General features: G+C 41.0%; 1 long non-coding RNA gene across 1 annotated transcript; it reads left to right on the top strand.

Annotated features, from left to right (window-relative positions):
* The first annotated feature begins 4,450 nt into the window (after positions 1-4,450).
* LOC308692994 lies at positions 4,451-5,134 on the top strand. Its single transcript, XR_014030394.1, has 2 exons — positions 4,451-4,569; positions 4,816-5,134. It is a non-coding gene; the product is annotated as an uncharacterized lncRNA (long non-coding RNA).
* Positions 5,135-26,590: the final 21,456 nt, after the last annotated feature.

The following is a 26,590-nucleotide window of genomic DNA, read 5'->3' as shown; positions in this document are numbered from 1 at the left end:
AATAGGAGGTTGTTGTCTTGTGTGTGTCATGATTCATTTAGGTCACATCACCTCAGTTTTCAATGTGACTTACTGCAGTTAAAGTATTATACTGTCAAGAAATTTAGCTGATGTAGTTTGCTATAGCTAGCGAGATTATTGTCTGATGGGAGAGAGAGACTTTTGACTTTTAAAGGTCTATTTCTTTACAAAAAAATAAAAACCATTAACTTTTTACATTAATAATGTTACCAGGAGAAGACAAGAAAAGAGGAAAATAAATAAATAATAATAATCCTTTTCATACACAGTTACACTTAAATATACATTTCCAAACAGACATCATATATCAACATCACAAATACACTGATTTACTCCCCATTTGTATTTAAACATTTACATGTCATTGTAGAAAGTAAATTCTATTTTAATATGAGATTTTAGTAAACCCTTTATGGACACCACATCAGTTGATTCAGTCAAGATCCAGTTTTGCCTGCCCACATAAAAATAAAAATGAGTTAAAACATGAACGTTCCTTCTATTTCTGCTATATTTTGGTTCATAAATGAAATAAACTGGTGTAAAAACTTCCTCCAGAGTATTACACCACTCTTCCAATTTGTAAAAAAAAAAAAAAAAACTTTCACACTTTAAAATCAAATTAAAAAGGGTTTATTGTTCTCCACATAAAGGACAATCCCTTCCTACCTCTTTATCTGTATATGTATCTGTATCTGTTTGCAGCTATAATCCCATGTACAATTCTCCACTGAAGATCTCAGACCTTTTCTCAAGGAGTGGTTTGGTCAAGGACCACCAGCTACCTTTAGGGGAAGTGCCCAGCCCAAACATCTCCTGACATTTGGACTCTTTGCCACTCTCTAGTGTATAAAATGCCTTGTTTTAACACACAGTATGTAACTTATTTCTAGCATTGTGAAAACAAAAACAGCTGATGTGTCTTAAAAGGTAGCCAGTTGCTTTCCTTTTCTTGCCATGACCCAGTCTCAGCAGAAAGACTCAGCTCTGGAATTCATATATCCACCTCCTCATCAAAAGTTTCTAGTGCCAGTCTATAGTCCTGTGGCAGAGACTCTAATATCCGATTCAACAATTGCTGTGCCAGTCTGATTGATCTAAGTCCCACACTGTAAATGCAAACATGGTATTTAATTAAAAATAGTAAACTGACCAGGGACGGATTATGACTTGTAAAGGCCCTGGGGCCAGTTATCTCCAAAGGCCCCCCCAACCCAACGTGAACTGATCTAAAGCTCTTCTTAAGTTAATAGAAAATAAACTCGAATGAACTATGTTGGAAGATACAGTAGACTACAACTTGCTGAATTGTATCATGTCTCATGTAATCACTCAATATGTGCTTCAACCGCGGAAATAGGCCAATAAAACAACTGGAGAAAAATATGTCACGTTACGTAACATTTACCTCAGAAAAGCCATTTAATGACCACAGCATAGCTAGAAAAAATAACTAGGCCTATAGAGAGAAGTATTTTTTGCTAAATATATGCACTATATTCTATATTATAATTTTACTCATATCATTAAAAATATTATAATGTTATTATAAAAAAAGAATTTTGAGTTGTTAATTTTAACCTTTAATAATAATACCAACTACCTGTATGGTTACAGCATTAGTGAGAGATTTTTCCTTGAGAAAAATGAACATGTAGCTATATATGGTATCTGATATTTAACCAAATTAATTGATGTAAACATTGTTACATGTTGTTACTAAACTTAATGAAATTCTGTTTGGTCACCAAATGTTTTGAGAATAACAATAAACTTAATGTGATGCAAGTTTTTTTTTTTTTTTTTACAATCATTTCTAATGATTTCTATTCATAGGCTGCCTGCTGAACATGGGGTTGAGCTCTTATATTTATGAACTCTCAAAGTTCAGATTAATGCATTTAACTTTAAAATGTAGAAACTTTTCTTGCCCCTGGATCTAGAAGAACTGAGGTCCACCCCTCATAGTTTCACAAAATCCTGTGGATCGTTTTGACGTCACTAGTCTATTGGTGATAGGTATTACAATCTGATTGGACCATTTGTTTCGAGTGCTGTGGCTACTAAAATTTGGTTTGGCCAGTAAAAAAAAGAAGAAAATCTGTAATTTCCAATATACACTCTGCTTAATTGCCTTTTTTATTAGAAGGTGCATCTTTTACAGTCGTTCAAACAACTGTAGAGTGAAGGGTGTACTGTTCGTTTGTACTTTTTACAGTTCAAATTTTAAATAATAACTATGCTAAAACATACTCTATTTCTCTCTCTAGGCCCATTTTGTTGGATCATTTATAATTAGGCAACAAACAAATTATGCAAATGAGGCAAATAAAAAATTAGGCAATGTTTAAATATTGAGTCTCACTTCAACTTAGGGAAAATGGGCAGTTATGCTGTAATAATAAATAGTTATTTTTCCAATAGATAAAAAAAAAAAAAAAAAAAAAAAAAAAAAGCTTAGAGTGGTTCTAATAAATATAATTTTAAACAGGATGGGACAATAGTTCTATATGAGGTTTTGGGGCCTTCATATTCACATAGGGCCCAACAGTAAGTTCCAGGGAGCCCTCATTGTCCAAGAGCCTTGTTTAAGAGGCATTGTGTAGGCTATTGGACACATATATTACAGCATTAATAAACAACTGTTTTCATTGTTAATGGGTTTTCTGAACCAAACTGGATCGCACTGCCTTCAACCCCAGCCCCCCCCCCCCCCCCCCCCCCCCCCCCAGTCAAGGGCCCCTGGGCACTGGCCCCATAGGCCCGGTCAGTAATCCATCCCTGAAACTGACCTTAATCATTTTTTTTTCAACCTGCTATTAACACTCGCTTTTAGTAAGTTACTTGTACTTGGAGCTGGAAAAATCTTAACAGCTCAGTCTACTTGAACTGGATTCATTTAGAAAAAGTAAGTTTATGACCTGTGGGCATGCGCAGATCAGTCCTCTCTACGCTAGACGGCGATATATGGCCACGCCAAGACTCGCCCTTGAATAGCTACTATTGGCTGAAGGTGAAAACCGTAATTTTATCCACCATTGTAGTGATTAGTGTTTGTTTTAGTTGGGCTCTTGACCCTTATATCATTAACTTTAGATTTTGTTTGGCTGCTGTACCTGAGTTATAACAGCCAGATGAACAAATAGAAAAGGTGATCTGATGGTGAAGCTTGTGTTTTAACATAATCGTTATTTCACAATCATTTGACCTGATTCACTGAACTCATTTAGAGCCCAATTTTTGAGTTAGGTTTACTTTATTAATTATAGCAGCACTGTCCTGGTACAGCATAATATTTTTAGCCATTTCAATGAAATGCAAATAATCAAATAAAAAATAAAAAAACTGACAAACAGATCACCCCTGATCATAAGCTTATTATTTATTCATGCAGCAATGCATGATGGGAGCCATGAATGTGTTTTGATTGGTTGCACCCAGAATGAAAAATGAGTGAGCAGAACTAAAAGTGTTAAGTTGTAGGTATTTAGTAATTCTAAGTGGGGTTAAATTTAGATCAAGCAATCCACACAAAATGAAATAAACTAAGTTAACTCTAATCATGGCTATTAAGTTACATGAACATAAAAAAAAATGTGCTAGTGGTACTACTTGATTTAGTACTGCACACTTAAAATAAACAAGCTTTTCTAACTCACTAATCTTAAGATTACTTTGCTTAATTTTTTTGAGGCAACGAGTTTGCATACTTTTTTTAAGTAAGGTCAACTAATTACATTTTACAGTGCAGTTTTAAAGCCCCAAAATTCAGCAGTTATCCATCCCTTTTTTCCATTAGATGTCCAATCTTGTATAACATTTGCTTTTCACATGGCTTTTTGTCCAAATGCCCAAATACAATTCAATAAACTCTATGTCCCATTTACACCCCGTGAAAACTTAAAAAGTGTCCATACTCTTGTCCAGACCTATAAAAAGAGCTCAGTCCAGAAAGGTCCAGTTTATTAATATCCATGAGACAGAAATGGCGGTCTAGACCCATGTTTCCCACTCTCCTCAGGAGGACACACACTGTAAAAAATTATTCTGTGGCTTAGTAAATATTACAGAAATTTTTAACTTTATTAACTTAATAAAATCTCTGTATATCGTTTACTTGATTGTTTGAGTTAAACATACCAAAATAATTGAGTAAAAATCCAACAGTTAATTTTATCTAAAATTTACAGATATATTTAAGTTTTTTTCAATAAAATAATTTAGTATTTGACTAACCAATTATTTCTTTATAATATACTTAATATATATGTGAAATTTCTATCAAAATATTTGAGAATGTTTAATTAAACTGATCTGTTTCAAGAAACAAAAAAATTACTTAATTCAAATCAATATTATTAATATATTTAACACGCTCTTAAAATTGAGTAAGTTTACTCAATTAAAACAATGCCCCCCCTCCCCCACCCTCTGACGTGACGAAAACTCGACGGTTGGAGTGAGCGTGGCTGTTTGAACTCTCCAGTCAAGAACAACAGCTCTCTTCTCAGCGTCGCAGATTTGGTGCATTTTCACTGTGAAATTCAGGTTGGTGTATGTTTTATTTTATCTATAAAATCATTACTGTGCTTTAAATCATATTTAATGCAAAACAACATAGCCTACAGAGGCGTAATTCGACACCTAAACGAGACGAGAGCCGCGTTTGTCTTTTTGCGTGATTGAAACGCTTTGCATAAACACATGACTGACTTTCATAATGATAATGAATATAATTATTATCATTTGGATGATAAAATGTCCTCAGAACTATCACTTTTTGTTTATTGGCAGGTTATGTCAGTCGCTCGCAGTATATTTCGGCTGTGCCTCAGACAGTGACTGTGAGTGAAATGCAAGACGGCGGTATGAAGTTCAAAGTTCACCCGCAGAGCGCGAGTCTGTCTCCGGCACGAGGACCAGCGCAGATTCGGTGGATATTGGATAACAGAGTGGTTGATTACACTTGAATTTGGCTACCTGAATGTTTAAATATTTCATTTTTACTTGTTAAATAAGTTTAAATGCAGGCAATATTGTATACATGAAAAAACAGTCTAAAATGTGCTGTATTGCTGTACTCATTGAAAATAAAGGCCAATGTAATGTATAATGGTGGTTGTCTGGAGTACTATTTTTACAAAGGTTTAGAGAAAATAAAAAAGTTAATATTACTCATTAATAAAAACAGTTAATATTACTCATAAATATTGTTTTTTTTAATGTTTAAATGTTAAATTATTTCTACTCAATTTTATTTGTTAATGTACCAGATGCAGTTACTCAGATTTACTTAATTTTTTTACTTGCATTTACTCAATTCATACAGTATATTTCATTGATTTCACAGCTTTAAAATTTACTCAATTTTTTTGAGTGTAAAAATGTTTCACCAATAAAATTGAGTAAATAATAGTTAAACTTTTTACAGTGCAGGCAACTCCAGCCATATATCTCCATAGAGCAGTCTCTGTGCCGTCTGGATTCTGAAGGCCTTTATTCTTGATGAGACATCAATCAGCCCCTGGCCTCCTTCCTGTATAGGCAAATACATTTTTCATTTATAACCGTTGCGTACGCACAAAACAGGCCCTGAAAGAGGCGTACGCCACTTCCGACGCATAAGTTGTGATTTATAAAAACAAACTTGACGGGAAAATTTGCGCACCTGCACGCAAACTCTGACCCATGCGTACGAACGTTTTGGAGATGGAGCAGTTTGGCGACACCGATGGTGAGCTGGAGTTAAGTGTCTTTTTGGTCACTTTTAGACAGAAAATCGAAAGAAAATTAAACATATAAAAAGATAATACAAATATACTTTCACTCACCAAGCCTATCACTTGAAGCAAATATCCATCCCATCTTAAATGTCCGCGCCAGCGAGCGCGTTGGGCCGTTTAGTGAAACTGACGCAAATACCAGTTTAAATAAATAAAATAATGATTTAAACTATGTTTTACTTCTGATATAAACATTTAGATTAAATATGCCATTCAAATTAATGGAGTTAAACACTTAAACATGAAATCATTACTGAGAAGTTACAACATATTTTATATTCAAATTCAATCAATAGAAATATTTGTTGTGGATGCAATGTTTTTGAACACTTTTCCTGTGGCATGCTGTGTTTAAATGTTTTAACCACAGAGATAATTGCTTATATGATAATACCAGACTGTCTGAGAAAATAGTTTTGTGCAAATAATGCCCAAGGCCTATCTGCTTCAATTAAAAATACAATTCAGCCAGTGGGAAAGAGTGAAAAAAACTTTCTCTGAAATGTATTTCATACACTATTTGATTTATGTATTCAAAAACAAGGCAAGGATAGGCAACTACATGATTTTTATTAATGTAATGTGTCTTGTACCGTTAAACGTTATCACGTGGATGAATAATCATATGCAAATGATATGCAGATGAGGATCTGCATAGTAAAGCTAGGCGTTGTAAGCTCCATATATGGTTATTTCGGGGAGGAGACGCATGTTCGCACAATCTTCCGCTGACTGGGATTTACAAAGTGAATTCTGCGCAGTTTCTGGCGTACGAACGGTTTTATAAGTCTCAATATTTTTTTTGCGTACGCCTTTTTTGGCTTTCGGGCGCACGTACACTTTTAGTAAGGTTCCTACGCACAGTTTTATAAATGAGACCCCAGATCACCAGGAGGCATTTATTGCAAGTATTGCCATTTTGTGGCATAAAGAAGATGCAGACCCCTGTAGGACAGCTGGTGTAGCAACCATTTCTAATTAGACAACCAAGTACACACTTTCTCCACTAGGCCCTCCCAGTTATTTATTTTGTACTCTTCTGTCCATATAATACCCCTAAGAATTTAAAACCTGCTCTTCCCCACTGTAAGCCACCAGTACTGGACCTTTTTAATCTCTTCCACACCACAAAGCATCACATTTACCCCAGTTATAAACTGATTAAGAAGCTTTACCATAAGACTCTAAGGCCTCCTTAAGCATCTGAATGTCATTTTGCTGCCGTATTATAACTGTGACATCATCAGCATATGTAGAAAGTGTAATATTAGAAGGTAGGGTGTTAACCTGTGGACGTATTAGCTCTCTCCTTAATTTGCCAAGCAAGGGTTCGATTACTATACTGTACAGTTGACATGTGAGGACAATCCTGCCTGATACCTCTTTTTACTCTTATAGGGATACTTAATCCACTGGCAATTTTAATCATACATGTTACCTCAGTATATAAAAGTTTAATATTTGAAATAAAATTATCCCCAAAATCAAAAGCTTTCAAACTGTCAAACTGAAAAACATGGCCAATCCTGTCAAAAGCCTTTTCTTGATCTAAAGATAACAAACCCAAATTAACTAATTATTACAATGAGTAAAATCACAGACGTCCTATTAGGTGAAGATTGTCTGTAATGTATGTATTCTTTATACGATAAGATTGATCCTTATGCACAATTTCTTGTAACACAATATTCAATCTATTGGCCAAACATTTAGAAATTACTTTATATTCAGTGCATAAAAAAAAAAAATGCTATTTTTGTATGCTATTTTTGGGGGGTTGTATGCTCTCCATTTCAGTCCTGGGTAAAATAATTAAATCCTCCAAATTGAGCATAATGATTTACCCGAGTGATTTTCATGTTGTTTCAGATTTTCAGTATGAAACAAGAGGCACATTTTTGGTGGGGCAGGATAAATTTAGTAGGAGCTGTTAAGTGATATGTCATTCCATGTCTCTCTCTCTCTCTCTCTTTTTTTTGGGGGGTGGGGGGTGGAGTCTTGGTTTGATTTGTGGCATCTCATATCATGAGTTTTAATTGCATGTGACATTTCCATCCTCTCTTCTGGTATTTAAAGCAGAGTTCAGGTGTGCTTCATTACTGAGATGAGACAGAACTTCCCATCTGCACTCACACCCTCTTCCCTGCACCCAATACACTTTGTAGCTTAAAGGTACCTGTCTGTCACTTATGTAGGGATTTTGATCTGATAAACCTCTCGGACCTGATGTAGAGGTGAGCATCTTCTAAGATCATCACCTTTGACCCACTGACACTGATCTGTCATCTGTCTCAAAACGTGTCTTTAATTACAGCTAAAATCCATTATGACTGTAATTTATGGAGTATATGCCTGTAAAGATCATCTATAAGCAAAAATGTTTAAGTCAAATAGTCCTTTTGGTTTAAAAAATAATTAGGAGAACTCAGAATAATTTTTTATGCATGCACCATTTTTTTCTCCATTTTTTGTTTTTTGTTGCACTTCTTGACTGCATGGGCTGAGATGAACTATGTTAACTCTACCAAAGACATTACAAAATACTGAAATAGTACATAAGTTACACAACTACTAGATAAATGTAAACTTATTTTCTGCTGCAAATTAACACTATTTTTACAAATCAGTCAACTACAGAAATCGTCTCGGTTACGTATGTAACCCTCGTTCCCTGAGTAGGGAACGGAGACGTTACGTCGGATGACGACGAATGGGGTTTCGCTTAGAAAGCCTATCACCTTCGAGTATAGAAAACGAGCCAATGGCAATGAAATGCCATGGGTCTGCGGAATTTGCATAGCGTAACTCTGCCCCACTTCGTGGGTATATAAGGAAGTACGCCGGCAACATGCAGATATGTTTCTTCGCTGAGGAGTCGAGACTGAACTCCTGCGATCCCAGCAGTACAGCGGAAGTGGCAGGGAGACGTAACGTCTAATCATGCCACCTCAGCTGTCTTCCAGTGCCCTGCGTAAGTCTGAGCTCCCTGTCGTGAGACTAGCACGGACGAAGGAGTCCTACTTAACACAGGAATACCAAGGTACACTGGGAAGCATATCTCAGTGGAAATATGCAATTATGCCCAGCCCGAAGGGGGGGGGGGGGGGTATTACTGGGGTGTCCAGCCGCATATGGAGTATCACTGGGGTGTCCAGCTGCAGGTGGAATATTTCAACCCCAGGGGTGGCAAGGTGGCTTGCCGAGGGAAAGACACATGCTCAGAGAGGCTTACAGTGGAAATACACATGTGGGGGTCGCCCAGAGGGGGAACCATGCACATGGAGGCACCTAGCCAAGCGTGAAAGCTGCTGGTGGCATAACTCTGGCATTGACGTTCGACAGTGCTGGAGGAGACTCAGGGCTTATTAGGCTCACCTGAGGAAAATATCGCACGTGTCCCGTCCGTGGAGAGGAATGGCGAGCAAGCGAAGACACCTGAGCAGAATCTAGTACCGGCTAGTTGAAGCGAGTACATGAGAAGAAACTGGCTCCACTCGGAGATTATAGAATCTCGCGAATGTGTTATGTGTCGCCCAGCCTGCAGCTCTACAGATGTCTGTTAGCGAGGCGCCATGCGCTAGAGCCCAAGAGGATGCCACACTCCAAGTGGAGTGGGCCGTCACACCAAGGGGGCATGGTCAACCTTGCTGCTGGTATGCCAAAGCAATGGCGTCCACTATCCAGTGAGGTAACCTTTGCTTGGAGAGAGCCTTTCCCTTCAGCTTCCCACCATAACAGACAAAGAGCTGGTCTGAGGTCCTGAAACACTGCGTTCTGTCTACGTAAGCATGGAGTACGTAAGCATGGAGGGCCAAGGCTGGGTCTGCCTCCTCCAAGGGCAGCGCTTGCAGGTTCACCACCTGGTCTCAAAAGGGTGTGGTGGGAACCTTGGGCACATATCCAGGCCGGGGTCTCAGGATCACGTGAGAGTTAGCCGGCCCGAATTCCAGGCACGCTTCGTCAAGCGAAAATGCCTGCAGGTCCTCTACCCTCTTGATGGAGGCCAATGCAACCAGGAGCGCTGTCTTAATTGACAGGAACTTAAGCTCCACTGATTGCAGAGGCTCAAAGGGAGCACTCTGCAGGGCAGTTAAAACCACTGAGAGGTCCCAAGAGGGTACGAGGGGAGGACGAGGAGGATTCAGTCTCCTCGCTCCCCTCAGGAACCTGATGATCAGGTTGTGCTTTCCCAGAGACTTACCATCAACTGCTTCATGATGTGCGGCAATGGCGGCAACATACACTTTTAGGGTGGAGGGAGACAGCCTTCGCTCCAACCCTTCTTGCAGGAAGGAAAGCACGACACTGATTGGGCATTTCGTGGGTTCTTGATGTTTAGAACAACACCAGTTGACGAAGAGGTTCCACTTCAACGCATAGGCATGTCTAGTGGACGATGCTCTAGCGGAAGTGATGGTAGCCACCACCGCTGGTGGTAGGGTACTCAAATCTGCCTCGTCCCGTCCAGGAGCCACACATGGAGGCGAGGGTACCATAGGGTGCCCCATCCCTGAGAAAGCAGGTCCTTCCTCAGGGGAATTGGCCAGGGAGGTGCTGTCGCGAGGAGTACTAGTTCTGGGAACCAGGTCCGGTTGTGCCAATACAGGGGAAACCAAAATGACCTGCTCCTCGTCCTACCTGATCTTGCGCAAAGTGTGCGCAAGAAGGCTCACTGGGGGAAACACATACTTGCGTAGGCCCCGCGGCCAGCTGTGCGCCAGTGCATCCGTGCCGAGTGTGCCCTCGGTCAGGGAATAAAACAGGTCGCAATGGGACGAGTCGTGGGAGGCAAACAGATCTACCTGTGCGTCCCCGAACTGATCCCAAATCAGCTGAACCATCTGGGGATGGAGTCTCCATTCTCCAGGGAGAGGCCGAAGCCGAGACAGCTCGACGGCCGCCAGGTTCAGGTCTCCCGGGATATAAATGGCTCGAAGCGACCTCAGATGCTTTTGACTCCATATGAGGAGGTGGCGAGCGAGTTGCGACATACGGCGGGAGCGCAGACCACCTTGATGGTTGATGTACGCTACTGTCGCGGTATTGTCTGATCAGACTAGTACGTGCTGACCCCTGAGCAAAGCACGGAAGCGGTGCAGGGCGAGACGTACAGCCAGCAACTCGAGGCAATTGACATGACAAAGGCGCTGGGGTCCTGTCCAGGAGCCCGTGGCAGCATGTCCATTGCACATGGCGCCCCATCCCGTGGTGGAGGCATCTGTTGATTCAACAACATGCCGGGAAACTCGTTCTAAGGGCACTCCGGCCCGTAGAAAACTGAGGTTTGTCCACGGGGTGAAGGTCTGATGGCAGGCCGGAGTCACTGGGACACCGTGCCGTGTTGCCATGCCCACCTCGGGACTCGATCGCGAAGCCAAAGCTGAAGCAGTCTCATATGAAGCAATCCAAGCGGCCAATACTGCGGCTGCGGATGCCATATGCCCCAGGAGCCTCTGAAATAGTTTCAGTGGAACCGCACTCTTGTCCTCGAACTGGCGAAGACAAGTCAGCAGTGACTGCACGCGCTCGCTCGTGAGCTGCGCGCACATGGCGACCGAGTCGATCTCCATACTGAGGAAAGAGATCCTCTGCACGGGGCAGAGTTTGCTCTTCTCCCAGTTGACCCAAAGGCCCAGACGAGCTAGGTGCCAGAGCACTAGGTCCCTGTGTTCACAAACCTGGTCTCAAGAGTGAGCTAGGATCAGCCAGTCATCGAGATAGTTCAGGATGCGAACCCCGTGTTCCCAGAGGGGAACAAGGGCTGCCTCGATGACTTTTGTGAAGACGCGAGGAGACAGGGCTAGCACGAATGGGAGAACCGCGTACTGGTATGCCCGCTCTTCGAAAGCAAACCGAAGAAATGGTCTGTGTCGAGGTAAAATGGAGACATGGAAGTAGGCGTCCTTCAGGTCGATCGCTGCAAACCAATCCTGCGGCCGCACGCACTGGAGGATGCGTTTGGCCGTAAGCATCTTGAACGGCAGCCTGTGAAGGGAGCGGTTCAAGACGCGCAGGTCGAGGATTGGCCGTAACCCACCGGATTTCTTCGGTACAATGAAGTAGGGGCTGTAGAAGCCCGACTTCATTTCTCGATCGCACCCTTCGCCAGTAGGGTGGCGACCTCCGCTCTCATGACAGGAGCATTGCCACCGACCATAGTGAAGCGGACTCCCCTGAAACGGGGAGGAGACCGCGCGAACTGAATCGCGTAGCCGAGCCTGATGGTTCTCGCGACCAAGCGGGACAGTCTGGGAAGCTCTAGCCAGGCTCCGAGAAACTGCACCAGCGGGGTCATTCGAACCACAGATGTACCGTCGGTGGTGCAGCGAGGCGGAATGACCGGCCCAGGCGAGGGTGGCATAGCGGCCCTGTGCGGGGGCACGGTCATTAGCCGCGTCCTGCCAGAGGAGGCCAGGGGAGGACCAGCGTCCCACGGGGGCGTGCTCTGGCAGGGGTCTGGCGACAGAGGGGGATGAGAGGAGCGTGGCCCGTGGGCGGCGCGTGCTGTCATCCGAGAACTCTGTGACAGATAGGGACAATATGCCCACATTAGGGTACTGCTCGTCGTTGGACGAGCAGCGGGGAGTGGAGAACAAAAGATTCCATCCTTCCCCCGGGGGAAGGAGTGGCCCTGCTACCATCTCCTGAGAAAAACTGTTTGCCAACCCTGAGCAGCCTGTCTCAGGGGCGCCGCTTAGCCTGGCGTTTAGCGGGGCGCGGGGCCGGAGAGGGCTGTGGCGCCTTCCTCCACGACACGGCCCGGGTGGAGGCTACTGCTGGGGCCGTGCGGGAGGGGCGGAAACCGCAGGAGGGCGCCCTCGGCGGCGAGCAGGCTGAGGATTCTGTGCCGATGGCTGGGTGGAGGCAGCAGCGGGCGGTCGGGGCAGAATGTGCTTTATAGCCTCAGTCTGCTTCTGAGCAGTCGAGAACTGTTGGGCAAAGTCCTCGACCGTACCGCCGAAGAGGCCGGCCTGGGATATGGGGGTGTCAAGCAGACGAGTCCGCTCGGCCTCCCGCATATCAGCCAGGTTCAGCCAGAGATGCCTCTCCTGGACCACAGCTGTGGACATCACCTGGCCCAGGGAGCGTGCGGTCATCTTCGTCGCTCGGAGAGCAAGGTCAGTGGCGGCACGCAGCTCATCAAAGAGCCCTGGGTCAGTCCTGCCCTCGTGCATGTCCCTGAGCACCTGGGCCTGGTAGACCTGCAGAATGGCCATGGCATGCAAAGAGGCGGCTGCCTGTACCGCTGCTCTGTAAGATTTCGCCACCAGGGTAGACAAAAATCTACAGGCTTTGGATGGGTGCTTAGTGTCACCACGAGAGGAAGCGCTTGCCGGACACAGCTGCATCGCAACAGAACGTTCCACCGGGGGAACCCCAATGTACCCACAGGCAGCAGCCTTATCGAGGGGAGTAAAGGCGGAGGAGGTCGACGAACGATCGCGGGAAGACAATGGTGTTTTCCAGGACCACGTGACCTCCTCCTCATGCACATCTGGGAAGAAAGGTATTGGGGTTGGACGCCGACGGGGGTCAGCGGCCGCACCCAAAAACCAATCGTCCAGCCGCGAGCACACAGGGTCAGTTGGCGAGGACCACTCAAGCCCAATGGCCGCGGCTGCCCGGGAAAGCATGGCCGCCATCTCGGGATCTGACTCGGGCAATGCTGGCACACCCGAAGGTGGCAGCACAGCTGAATCATCACTTACCGATGACTCCTGCCCGCCTTGTGATGCAGTGATCGACATTGCATCCTCTTCTGGAGCGTCGAAAGAGACACGCGGGGCCTCCATAGAGGGACCAGCGGTCTCAGTCTGAACGCTCGTGGGTACCAACGCTGGAGAGGGGGGTGTGGACCGTGGATGAATTGGCGGTTTGTTCCACACCGTCACCCTCAGGTCACCCTGGCCACCAGCCGAAGTACAGCCTCTCGCGGAGACCGTAGATTGGGGTGTGGATGAGGGGACTCTCACTCGAATGAGTTCATTGAGTCTTGACCGTAGTGTGGAGATGGTCATGTTCCCACAGTGAGAACATGAGTCATCCACAAGCGCTGCTTTAGCGTGATCTAAGCCCAAACACACAAAGCAGCGATTGTGCCCATCAGAATTGAAAACATCGTGACCACAACCAGAAGTAAACGGACAAGGCATCTTTAAAAAGACGTGCAAGCTCTTTTTGTGAGAGGAAAACTCCACGGATGCTGAAGTGACCAGGGAAAAACACACTAACTGGCAGATCACTGCACAGATCAGTAGGGTAATGTGCACTCGCTGGAAATCGCCGTCACACCAACACCGGAGAGTCGCTCGTCTCAAAGGATGAAGAGAGAAAGAGTAAACTCAGGATTTTGGCTTACAGGAGTGAAGAAAAGCTCTCGGCTCCGAAGCGAAAACATATCTGCATGTTGCCGGCGTACTTCCTTATATACCCACAAGGTGGGGCGGAGTTACGCTATGCAAATTCCACAGACCCATGGCATTTCATTGCCATTGGCTCGTTTTCTATACTCGAAGGTGATAGGCTTTCTAAGCGAAACCCCATTCGTCGTCATCCGACGTAACTCGGAGTGACCACGAAAGGGAACTAACATATCCCCATAAGTATAATAAAATCTCATGCTTTTTGTATTCAGTATAGTGTTCAGATAAAAATACATTTTGGTTGCCAAGGATCGTAGTAATGCTTTTTTATTGTGAATATGACATTGTTCTCATCACAGCTGCAAAATTGTGCATGATAAATTAATCGTAGAGGAAAGACAGGTCATCTTTTGTTCTCACATTAGTTGCTGTGGAAATCTGGAAGGTGGTAAGAAAAACTGAGAAACTGGTAAGAGCTTTCATGACTTACATCTACCTCTGACACCATCACAGGTACAGCATAATTGCATATCCAATCCAGAATAACACCTGATCAACAGCAGAGGTAATTTAAACCAGAATCCTAAGTTCTGATCACACACACATATTCAGAACCAGTCACCGTTCGTTAAAGTAACTCAAATATCTTATTTGTTAATTTAGACATCTCCAGAATGGAATATATCTGTAAAGTCCATCTGTCTGTCACTTTGGTTGTGAAAGTGATGGCAACTGTCATAATATTTGGCTGTTATCAAGTCAAATTAAGTCATGGTCAAAGTTCTGTATCTGAAGAGCATCTATACTCCATAAGGGTGAAACTCTTTCTAATTCTAATCAACAACTGAACTTTTACGCATATGTTTGCTAATGCTTTATTACTGAAAGTTACTCTAAAGTAGGCTACACCTTACATATAATACATGATATGTATATATATATATATATATATATATATATATATATATATATATATATATATATATATAGATGGGTTAAAATAAGTTATTAGCACCACTCTATAATAGGTGTCTTGATCTACTATGTACTATGTAAAAATATATTCACTTATTGTGTTCATTTTGGAACAAGGTTTAGGGAGAGATTTTGTGGGTGTTCATCATTGTTCACCCATTCTACACACAAGTCAGTGTTTTCCTCACACAAAGACTTTGCCTTCAGAACATTTGGGATGCAGAACATATACTGAATAAACCACTTTTGTCATTTTTAGGAGCATGATAAAATAATTGATTGAATGAATGAATGAATGAATGAAGCCACTGTGGAGCAGAGTAGTTAGCATTATAAAAATGTTCTGGGGGGTGGGGGGGGGGATTTTTTGACAGAAATTGTATTTTAATTGTTTAGCCCTCTAGTTCAGCCCTGGGTAAAGGCTGGGTTAAGGGCAGGGTGGGTTCCCTCAATTATCAAAATTATTATTGTAAACCCTCATAGGGGTAGGGGTAATAGTATAATTATAGATGGAAGAGAAAAAATACAATAAAAATTTGTAAATTAAAAATTAATTATATAAATGAAATACAGATGCTATTAAATGCAGTTCTTTTTTAAAATAAAAGTACAACTGGTAAAGCATGTATGTACCCAATATTGTATAAAAAAAAAAAAAAAAAATATATATATATATATATATATATATATATATATATATATATATATATATGTTAACAGGAAGCTTAATATGAAGCATATTCAGATTATTTGTTCAGAGTTACAGTCTGTCAGGTCAAACATTTTGGTCATGGTTTAAATTTTGATAAGGACTTTATTCACAATGTAATATTCAACGCAGTCCAATGGCTTACTACAGTACTGTAAACAAATTAGAAACAACGGTCTGCCAAAAAAGACAAAAATAGCCAGCAGGCTGTTCGCTCCAACTGGTCCCTGAATCTTAGGAGTCTCTTGGGGCCATGAATGCTCCGTGTTGGCATCAGGAAAACAAAGCATATGTTCATTGTTAGCCTGGGTGTACATAGCATGTCCTGTTTGCTCAGGCTCTTTACCACCGCCCCAAACTACCAACTTCATTTCTCCGGGCGAGCTGTCAGCCCGCATTTGGAGCACAAGGATATGTGTATTCACAGGACCGGGCAGAGAAGAGAGCAACGATCTGTCAACCTCACTCATTCAGCACAGAGGAGACATATATACACTACCTGCTTCATTCTGTGTATGCTTTTATTTTCAGTGAATTTATTTCTCTTTACACCGGCTTTCCCCATGATTAAATCTTTATGTAACAATTATAATTGGTGAAATGTTTTAATGTTTGCTTGGGCTTTGAAGAAAATACCATAAGGATCTCGCTAAATGCATAAATGTGTGCACATTAAGGTTTTTTAGGCAGATTTTTTTTCTTCTTTTCTGTAGCTATGATAATTATGTGAAGGATGATGATTGCAGTGACATTTCAGAGGTTGACCCTCTTCTTCAGTATTGAGCTCTGAACGCTGGAATTTATTTCTCTAAGGACATTAGCAGATCAACACACCACTGTGTTTTCAGTATGCATAAAGAACGAGACATCCAGTGTTCAGACAATCAGCATATTCAGGAGGACTTATACATTAAATCAGAGTTGTTGTTGTTTTTGGTCATCCAAGAGTTGCAACAAAATAAATTATGTTAAAAGTAATAGCACTGTAATTATACGATTACTGACAATTTATAAATATGGTAAAATTTTACAATAAGGTTCATTAGTTAACATTAATTTATGTATAAACTAACATGAAATAACCATAAGCAATTGATTTGTTGCTGTATTTATTCATCTTTGTTAATGATTATAATTATAATTGTTACATAAAGATTTAATCATTTAATCATAGTTAATAAAAAATAAAGCTGTTCATTGTTTGTTCATGTTAGTTCACAGTGCATTAACTAATGTTAACAAGATTTGAATAAAGTATTAGTAAATGTTGAAATTAACATTAACAAAGATTAATAAATGCTACTAACTAATGTTATAACTAACTAATAAACTAATGTTAACTAACGAACCTTTTATGTAAAGTGTTACCATTAATAAAATATTTTTGATTATTTTCAGCTATCAGTGATGATTTATTGTTTTTTTCCCTCCTCTTTTGCCTAAAGAACATGAGTCTACCTGAGATACAGTGATGAGAGCAGTCAGCTCAGCCAAGCATCTCACTTTGTGACTGGCACATATGAAATTCATCGCCACTAACATTTCTGTCATGTCACCGTGGAGTCCCGCCCTGCTCTCACTCGCACTCCACTGAGTTTGCTTACCTCCAGGAGGTGCACATTATAGCAGGAGAGAGAGCATTGGGGGATGAGGGTCTTTCAGTGGGGGTTCAGTCCGGAGTTTTAAGAGTCATTTGTCTTCCTTCAGTCAACACGACTGTGTACACATCATTAATGTAGTTCTCAACACAATCTCAAAAAACATGGCTGACTGTCATATTATCTGATATTAATGATGAGCAGAGAGATAGACATTTCACAGACGGCAGGCTTGCATATTCCTTTACATTATTGTGAATTATTGCACCAGTTTTGCCCGGGGCTGAAACTCATCCACCGCAAGGCTCTTGTCGACGACACTCCAAATTATGTTTATGCACAGGATCAGTGAAGTGCTTATCCAGCAGAGTGGATAGAGGTATTCAACACCTTAATACATCATGGCAGCACACATGCCCCTGTGTGTAATTTGTTTCAAAATTTGGCCTTTATATTTGTTGTGTTTTCCCGTTTTCTTGTCCTGTATTTCTGCCTCTTGTTCCCGAAAATGACTTCAAGCGTATGGTAGCATTAACTGGGGCCTACCAGTTACTTAGCCTCCGGTTGTTTTAAGCTTCTGAAGAAAAGTGAGTGAGAGGGGGGAAACAAAAAGATCAGAGGTTCTTTTGGCCATTTCATTCCCAGAGTGTAGCAACATCCTGAACCAACAACGAGGACTTTCGCTTCCTTGGCAATTACAAATAGAGAGAGGGCTGTTTCAGACACCAACATTAAAAGAGATTAATCATTTCAGCGTTCACTCCTTTCTTTAAGCAAAGGATTATGCTGCAATAAATCTTAAGAGATGTACATAAGAATCAGTCCGTAATGAAACTGTGCTTTGTTCATTTGTCACCTTTTAAACCCTTTCATTTAAATTACAAAACTTGCGACCTCGTGCCTCCAAGTATAGATCTTTTGTATTTTCAGACCCAAAAGGGATTAATCCATAAATCTTGATGTGAGATCCCTCTCTTCATTAATAGTAATCCGTGCCAATGTCTTCACACACACACACAGTGCCTGTCAAAGATGGTTTCTTGACATAGATGAATGGAGGAAAGGGGTTCCAGTGACACAGCAAATAATTATTTTCAATGATCAGCGCAGTCTCTGGCCTGTTCGTGCACCACCTCTGCCTTTATCTTGAACTGTCTCTAAATTAATCTCTCAGCAACCCACAGCCTGAAACAAGACTGGGAAAGAGAAAACAGGGTCACCTTTGCTCCTTTCCAAGATCCCAAACACCCACTGCTGAAGTTTTTCACTGCAGACCCGGCAGTATCTCAGTAATTGGATGCCTGTGTTCATCATTGACAGTTGGGAGGTGTTCAAAAGGTAAAAACTGCTGCCTCTACAGGGACATGTCTGAATGCTTGCACTCCAAAAAAATGCTGGGTTGTTTCAACCCAATTTTGGGTCAAATATGGACAAACCCAGCCATTGGGTTAATTTTTTTAATTGCATTTTTAATCCAACGTTTGGGTTTGTCCGTATTTGATCCCAATTTGGGCTAAACAACCAAGCATTTTTTAGAGTGTAACATCCTGTCTAAATGATGCCTTCATCTGGTGATTTAATTTATAATAATAATAATAATAATAATAATTATTATTATTAATATATCCGGTGACAATAAGGTTCATTAGTTAACATTAGTTAACTACCTTAGGTAACATGAACTAAGAATGAGCAATACTTCGTCAGCATTTATTAATCTTAGTTAATATTAATTTCAACATTTACTAATGTAAATAGTAACATATTAAAATAGTAAATATAAAACATATAAAAAATAGTAAACATGTAAATAGTAACATCTTTTTTTAACAAAGATTAATAAATACTGTAACAAATGTTCATTGTTATTTCATGTTAACTAAGGTAGTTAACTAATGCTAACTAATGGACCTTATTGTAAAGTGTTACCATGTATCCTTCACTCCTTTCGGTCACAAAATGTAAAATAATAATAATAATAATAATAATAAAGGAGGTGGAGGATAATCAGGAGCTCACTTAAAACAATTACTGAATGCCTGAATGAATTATTACCCAAAGGACACTTCTTATTTTTGGTTTGGATATAGTTAGGATTTCAAATATCTCTCTCCATTTGGTGAATTTTCACCCAATATAAAATGTTTGTGCATGTTTGAGTATATGAATCTACCCCATATGCATGTGCGTGTCACACATTACTGTCTGTGGGAACCTGGCTGTGTCACACATTTATGTGTGTAAGAGTGTGTTGTGCGTGTGTCTCTGGGTCCCTTCCTTCTCATGCTGTGGCTTTAAATGAGCAGACCCTTGCGCTCTGCACTAGCATTTGTGCATTTGCCTGTATATAACTGATTGAAAGTGACAGGCCCAGATGTGACAGATCGTTTCTGACACACTTCCATAGCACCAGTCAGTGTGCAGAGGGGTGAGTCACTCACTCGCCCCTCTCCCTGCCCCTTGCAGGACAACATGAGAATGCATGAATGAATCTCTGCAGCGTACTCTCTGCTGCAGGTACGATGCTGCCATCACCAATTACATTGAAGAACTGCACCTCCTGAACAGTCCAGACCCCTGCTGTGGCCAGGGGAGGGTCTGCAGAGCAGGTACATGGAACTGGAAAGCAGTGAAAGAAGATAAATATTGCCTGTAATCATAGCACATGACTTCTTCCAAAGCATACTGAAGACAATTCATTGTAAAGCTTAATAATCATTATATATTCTTAATCATTGTATGTTCTTTACTCATTAAATACTGTATCTTTTATTAACAAGGCAATCCCACAATGTCTTGCAACAAGCTCAATAAAAACTGTCAACACAAGATTCCAGGTAGAAATCTTGACTATGATATTTTGTAAATTCTGTATTGAAGTCTCAATAAGTGTTTATGTGTACAACATACGTTTGCGATTTATTAGAGTATAATCTTTTTAGCTTGGTTCATGAGAGTTAGTCAAATCTCTTGTTGAGTCCATTAAAAGAGGTGTGCTTTTCACCCGGCACTCATTTACACACTTAATATTCAACAATATTATTGATCTGCCTGCACTGACACACCATTATATGAGAACTGAACTGAGCTGGACAATGACATCATTGTTTATATATATAATATATATATATATATATATATATATATATATATATATATATATATATATATATATATATATATATATATATATATATATGGACTAAATTAATATTTTTTTTACAACAAAAATGAACCATCATTGAACTTAGATCTAGATCTGCAGTACAGCCAAAACAAACTTTGTTGCATTATTTTCCTTTTATCACTGTAAAGCTGCTTTGAAACAATTTGCATTGTAAAAAACACTATATAAATGAAGGTGACTTGACTCGACTAGACGTTTAGAAGTAGATAGTCCTGAAATTGATGTTCCACAACAATAGACCATTGTGCAACAAAGTGGTAATTAAATTCAGTGACACTGTAAAAGTACTGCCTGCAGCAAAATACATTAATAGAAAATATGTCATCATGGTGCAACAGTGGCAAACAAGCTCATGACATATTGCTGTCATGGTGTTACACTGTTGCCCTGATCCAATCTAAGGCAGACGCTATGAGGATTATAAGTTAGTTTAGGTCTGTTTGGACTGTTCTGAAGCTGTTTAAGTGAAAAAAAAGAAAAAAAAAAGAAAGAAAAAAAAAAAGAAAAAAAAGAAGAAAAAAAGAAAAAAAAAAGATTATTGGAGTATGGTTTACAAGAAATCACTATTTCAGTTTTTCTGTATTAAAATGTTTTGTTTTATTTAATGTGTTACTTGCCATTTCTTTGTAATTGTTTGAGAAATTATTTTGCATTATTTTGCTGTTATCGCTGTAAAGCTGCTTTGAAACAATCTGTATTGTAATAAGCACTATATAAATAAAGGTGACTTGACTTGAAATGTATTAGCAATTTCTAAGTCATATTTTTTTTCTACAACTTTTTTTTTAATTCAGTGTAGAGCTGACCAATATGCAAGAGACAGTGAGTGAGCTCACTAAGTTTTTGCACTAGTGAGCAAATCATTTATATTTATTTGGAAACATCATGCTCAAGATACAGCAGGGCACACATTTGGTCATATTTTTGGTCGTTAAAAAAAAGCGTAAATTTAACAGTTTAGGCAGTGTAGACTATTTATTTTATTTTTTTCTAAAAGCAGTTTTGACAGATGGTCACTGAAATACCCAATCTACTGTAGATTCTGTTTTAAATATTTAATATTTATGATCTATATTTATTATCTGCATTTTATAGCATAGTGAAGCTCTTCAGACGTGGCCTCACCCAATCTACCTCAGAATTGATACGTTTCTCTTCTTTTCTCTTTTACAAAGCATCCAAATAGAACTAGCTTTAGAGAAAAAATGGATATAGGATATAACTGAAAGAGATATGTTCTTGGATATTTCATGAATAATTGTGATTATACAGCTTCTAAGCAGCAATCTGATTTAAGAGTAGAAGAGCAGGCTTAGAGAGAGATTCTTCCAAGATACTTGAAAATCCTTAAGTACCTTTAGAATACCTTGATAGATCATTTCTATAAATAGGGGAACACTCCATAAAGAATCAACCTCATTCCATCATATGCTTTGTAAATCAAAAAAGTCATGTGTAGGTAATTCTGGATCCTTGCAATTCAGACATTCAAAATTTAACATTAACTCAATTTCCAAGATATGTTAAATGCAATTCACAAAAAAATAAGAATTCTGTCAATTACTCATGCACCCTCATGTTGTTCAACTTTCTAAACCATAAAAGGAGATATTTTGCAGAATGTCTAAGCCACCGAGTTCCATAAAATGAAGGTGAAATGTGATTTCAATAAAAATCCTAAGTACTAAATTAAGTTTTCATGGGTTAAGTGACTATAATGAGCACAATATCACTAATAAAGTCTTTAATTATTAATCAGGAACACACAGGAGATAAAAGGAAAAATAATCATTCAAAACATAACTACGCTAAAATGCCAGGCAAAGAAACTGAATGAACAGAGGGTTTAAATACACAGGGATGCTCAACAATACAGCAGGGCACACATTTGGTGATATTTTTGGTTGTTTACTGATAAAAAGTCAGTTTAGGCAGTTTTCTAAAAGCAGTTTCGACAGATGGTCACTGAAATACCCAATCTAGATTCTGTTTTCTGTTTTTAAATATTTAATATTTATCTATATTTATTATCTGCATTTTATGACATAGTGAAATGACGTGGCCTCACCCGATCTACCACAGAATGGTACAGGGAACGTAACCAGAAACACGTGCCTGACACAATCAAGAACCATAGAGACAAACTAGCAAAGGGAAGACAGGCAAACAGGAACAGAACACAGTGAAAACAAAAACAAAACTGAACATACACTTTAAAGCTGATTTATGCTTCTGCATCGGACCTATGCCATAGCCTCTATACCGTAGCCTCTACATGGTAGCCTCTATGCCGTAGCGTGGTCGTTGTCTGCATCAATGTGCAATTACACATGCAGACCGCTAGTAGGCAGTGTCCAGGGGCATGTTGATGGTGTAACCCACAGTAAGGAGCCGAAGAAGAAGCAGCTTGTTGTGTATAGCCCTATTCGGACGGGACTAGTTTAAAGGGTTAGTTCACCCAAAAATGAAAATTATGTCATTAATGACTCACCCTCATGTCGTTCCAAGCCCGTAAGACCTCCGTTCATCTTCGGAACACAGTTTAAGATATTTTAGATTTAGTCCGAGAGCTTTCTGTTCCTCCATTAAAGTCAATGGACGTGTCACTGTTCACGTCCAGAAAGGCAATACAGACATCATCAAAGTAGTCCATGTGACATCAGTGGCTCAATCTTAAGTTTATCAAGCGTCGAGAATACTTTTTGTGCGCAAAAAAAAACAAAAATAACGACTTTATTCCACTATTCATTTCCTTCTCTCTGGGCCTCGTAGTGTTTTTGCGCAGTGTTGCACGTCATCACACATCACACATGACCAGCGTCGGCCAATAGTGAGCCTACGTGGTGACGTGCAACACAGACACGCTGCACAAAAACACTACGAGGCGCAGAGAGAAGTATCTGTAAAACTGCATTTTTCCATCTTAAAAATATATCTAAATTACGTCATATGCTCTCATTGACAAATGCGGAACAATTAGTTCATGCGTTCATGACCTCAAGGCTAGATTATTGTAATGCTCTACTGGGTGGTTGCCCTGCACGCTTAATAAACAAACTACAGCTAGTTCAAAACGCAGCAGCTCGAGTTCTTACCAGAACCAGGAAGTATGACCATATAAGCCCGGTTCTGTCAAAACTGCACTGGTTCCCTATTAAACATCGCATCAATTTTAAAATATTGCTGATCACGTACAAAGCACTAAATGGTTTAGCTCCGCAGTACTTGAGCGAGCTCTTAACGCATTATAGTCCTTCACGTCTATTGCGATCTCAAAATTCCGGCCAGTTGATAATACCTAGAATATCAAAATCGACTGCTGGTGGTAGATCCTTCTCCTATTTAGCACCAAAACTTTGGAACAGCCTTCCTACCATTGTCCGGGAAGCAGACACACTCTGTCAGTTCAAAGCTAGACTAAAAACACATCTCTTTGACCTAGCTTTCACATAATACATTATAGACTTTAGATTCAATATTAGGCTGCATAGATTAGGTCAGCTGGAACCGGGAACACTTCCCATAAATCCTGATCTACTCGTTACATCATAAGAAGAATGGCATCTACGCTAATTTTAGTGTCTTTGTTTATCCCGAGGTTTTCCCGCAGCCTGCCGGATCCAGGCCGTATCCAGATCTGATGAAGGACCTTCGCCTGGACCCGATGACAACGCAGTGCTGAAGTGCCAACTAGTCTCTCCCTATGGAGGAACCCTTTACCACTCTACAGATAAAGCGTTGTCGGGAAACTCAATTCGCGTATCTACCCCAAATTGATAAAATAAAATAAAATTCTGTATCAAAAATCATAAGGAAACACCAGTACTTTGTTTAGGCTTGGTTTGTAGGGAATTACAAACCTGCGTACATATATTCAAACGCACATAACTATAGAACCAATTCTTAATGCGCATGTGAACGCCATCAGCGTTTCTCACAGGTTCGCATTTAAAGTCTATGTAGAGAGAATTGGGTCGTCTTAGCGGCCCCTAATTTAATAACAAATGATTGTTGCGACGGAAGCGAATCAATCATAACTAACCTTAGCTGGAAAATAACTTTACTAAAGAACCGCTATAAAGCCCAAACAATCTCTGTTACCATAAATTATACGTTTATCTCTGTAAAGCTGCTTTGAAAAAATCTACATTGTTAAAAGCGCTATATAAATGAAGATGACTTGACTTGACTCTTGCGGTACGCGTAGAATTGACGTGTTGTTAAATTTTTGGTGAGATGCACGTTGGGCTACCCCATAGTGCTACACACAGCATATGATGTAGCTACAGCGTATTTATAAATCTGGCGGAGGGCATGAAACTAGGGGAGATGACAGAGGGAGAGACCAGGGTGACGATGATGATGGGAGGAGCCAGGAGCAGGAGTAGTCAGGCAGGGACCCAGAGTGCAGCCAGGATGAAAGCCCATGGCAGAGTCGATGGAGGAAGGTGCCATGGTGGAGACTTGGCTGATGAAACCCAGGAGACGAATGACGGAGATGAAGCTGATGGTAGTGGAGCCCTGGGCTCAGACGGAGAGCAGATGGGACCAGGTGACATAGATGGTCCTGGAGACCAAGTCGGAGCCACAGCGACGAGCGTCTGAGGTGGAGCCAGGGTGCTTGGGGACTGAGGCGGAGCTGGTGGGACCGAGACGTAGCCGGTGGGACCGAGGACTGAGCCGGAGGGAAGGTGGAGCCGAAGGAGTGGAGCGGATGGCTCATAAGTCCTAGGAGACTTCAATCTGGACAGGACCAGTGAGGGTGGGAGATTAAGGTAAACATCCTCTTCTATTTAAAAATTATATGCAGAGGCTAGCTGCAGCTCATTTTCAGTGGTGGGAGTGTGGGAAGGGACTTCAAGTCAAGTCAAGTCACATTTATTTATATAGTGATTTTTACAATACAGATTGTATCTGTGCAGCTTCACAGTGATAACATGAAAATAATACAACAAAGTTTGTTTCTAGAGGAAAATTGCGTCATTGTCCACCTTAAGTAAGGCAGATCAATAATATTGTTGAATATTAAATGTCCCCAACTAGGCAAGCTAAAAGCCAAGGCAACAGTGGCAAGGAACCAAAACTCCATCAGGTGGCAGAATGGAGAAAAAAAACCTTGGGAGAACCCAGGCTCAGTCGGGGGGCAGCTCTCCTATGGCCAACGAACGAACAGTGTATGATTATGATTCAGGCAGCATTACAGGTCAGAAGTCAGACTGGATCAGAACATTCAGAATACTATCCAGTTCCATCTGGTTGGAAGTCTGAGTCATCACGTCGGTATGGAGACGAGTTTGTTGAGGATCAGTGCCGATGGCTGTCGTGTCAATGAGGCCTTCACAGGGCTGATGAGGCTGGCACTTCAGGGATGCGTTGTGGATGGGTCCAGGCGCAGGTCCATCTCATCTGGATATGGCCCCAATCCTCCATTTCCTCAAACTCCACTAGCTGTCCCATGGTGGCACAGGATGTTGCTGGCTGACACACCTGATCAGACTGTGGGGGCTCAGGCTCCAAGGCGATGGTAGGCTCAGTCCACATGTCTGGCTCTTTCATTGCTCTTTCATTGTGTTCTCTGTGTCAGCGGTGGGCTCTGGCGTCATATCCATGCAGTAAGGTAATGGTTGGGTGGTCTCTGGAATAGGCTCGGTGTAGACCACTGGAGGATTTTGGGTCGGCAGGGTTTGGGCGAGTATAGCTGGTTCGGAGCGGAACCTGCCACATACTGTGCATACTCAATGTATTCAAATAATGAGCAGTTGTCATTTCCCATGAGCATTATTTGGAGCAGTCTGTTGTTAAAGCCCGCTCTAAAAGTGCATTTTTAAAGGCCCCCTGAAATCAATTTTTTTTTAACTCTTAGGATGAATATGTTGGCCTAATTTTATATATAAGCTGGTGTGTTCCAAAACAATGACAAAATTCGCATTTAGGAGATATAAGCATTCAAAACT

This window comes from Scardinius erythrophthalmus (assembly GCF_964197995.2).
Source record: "Scardinius erythrophthalmus genome assembly, chromosome: 6".
Classification (NCBI taxonomy): domain Eukaryota; kingdom Metazoa; phylum Chordata; class Actinopteri; order Cypriniformes; family Leuciscidae; genus Scardinius; species Scardinius erythrophthalmus.
This window is presented reverse-complemented; position numbering and strand designations above follow the sequence as displayed.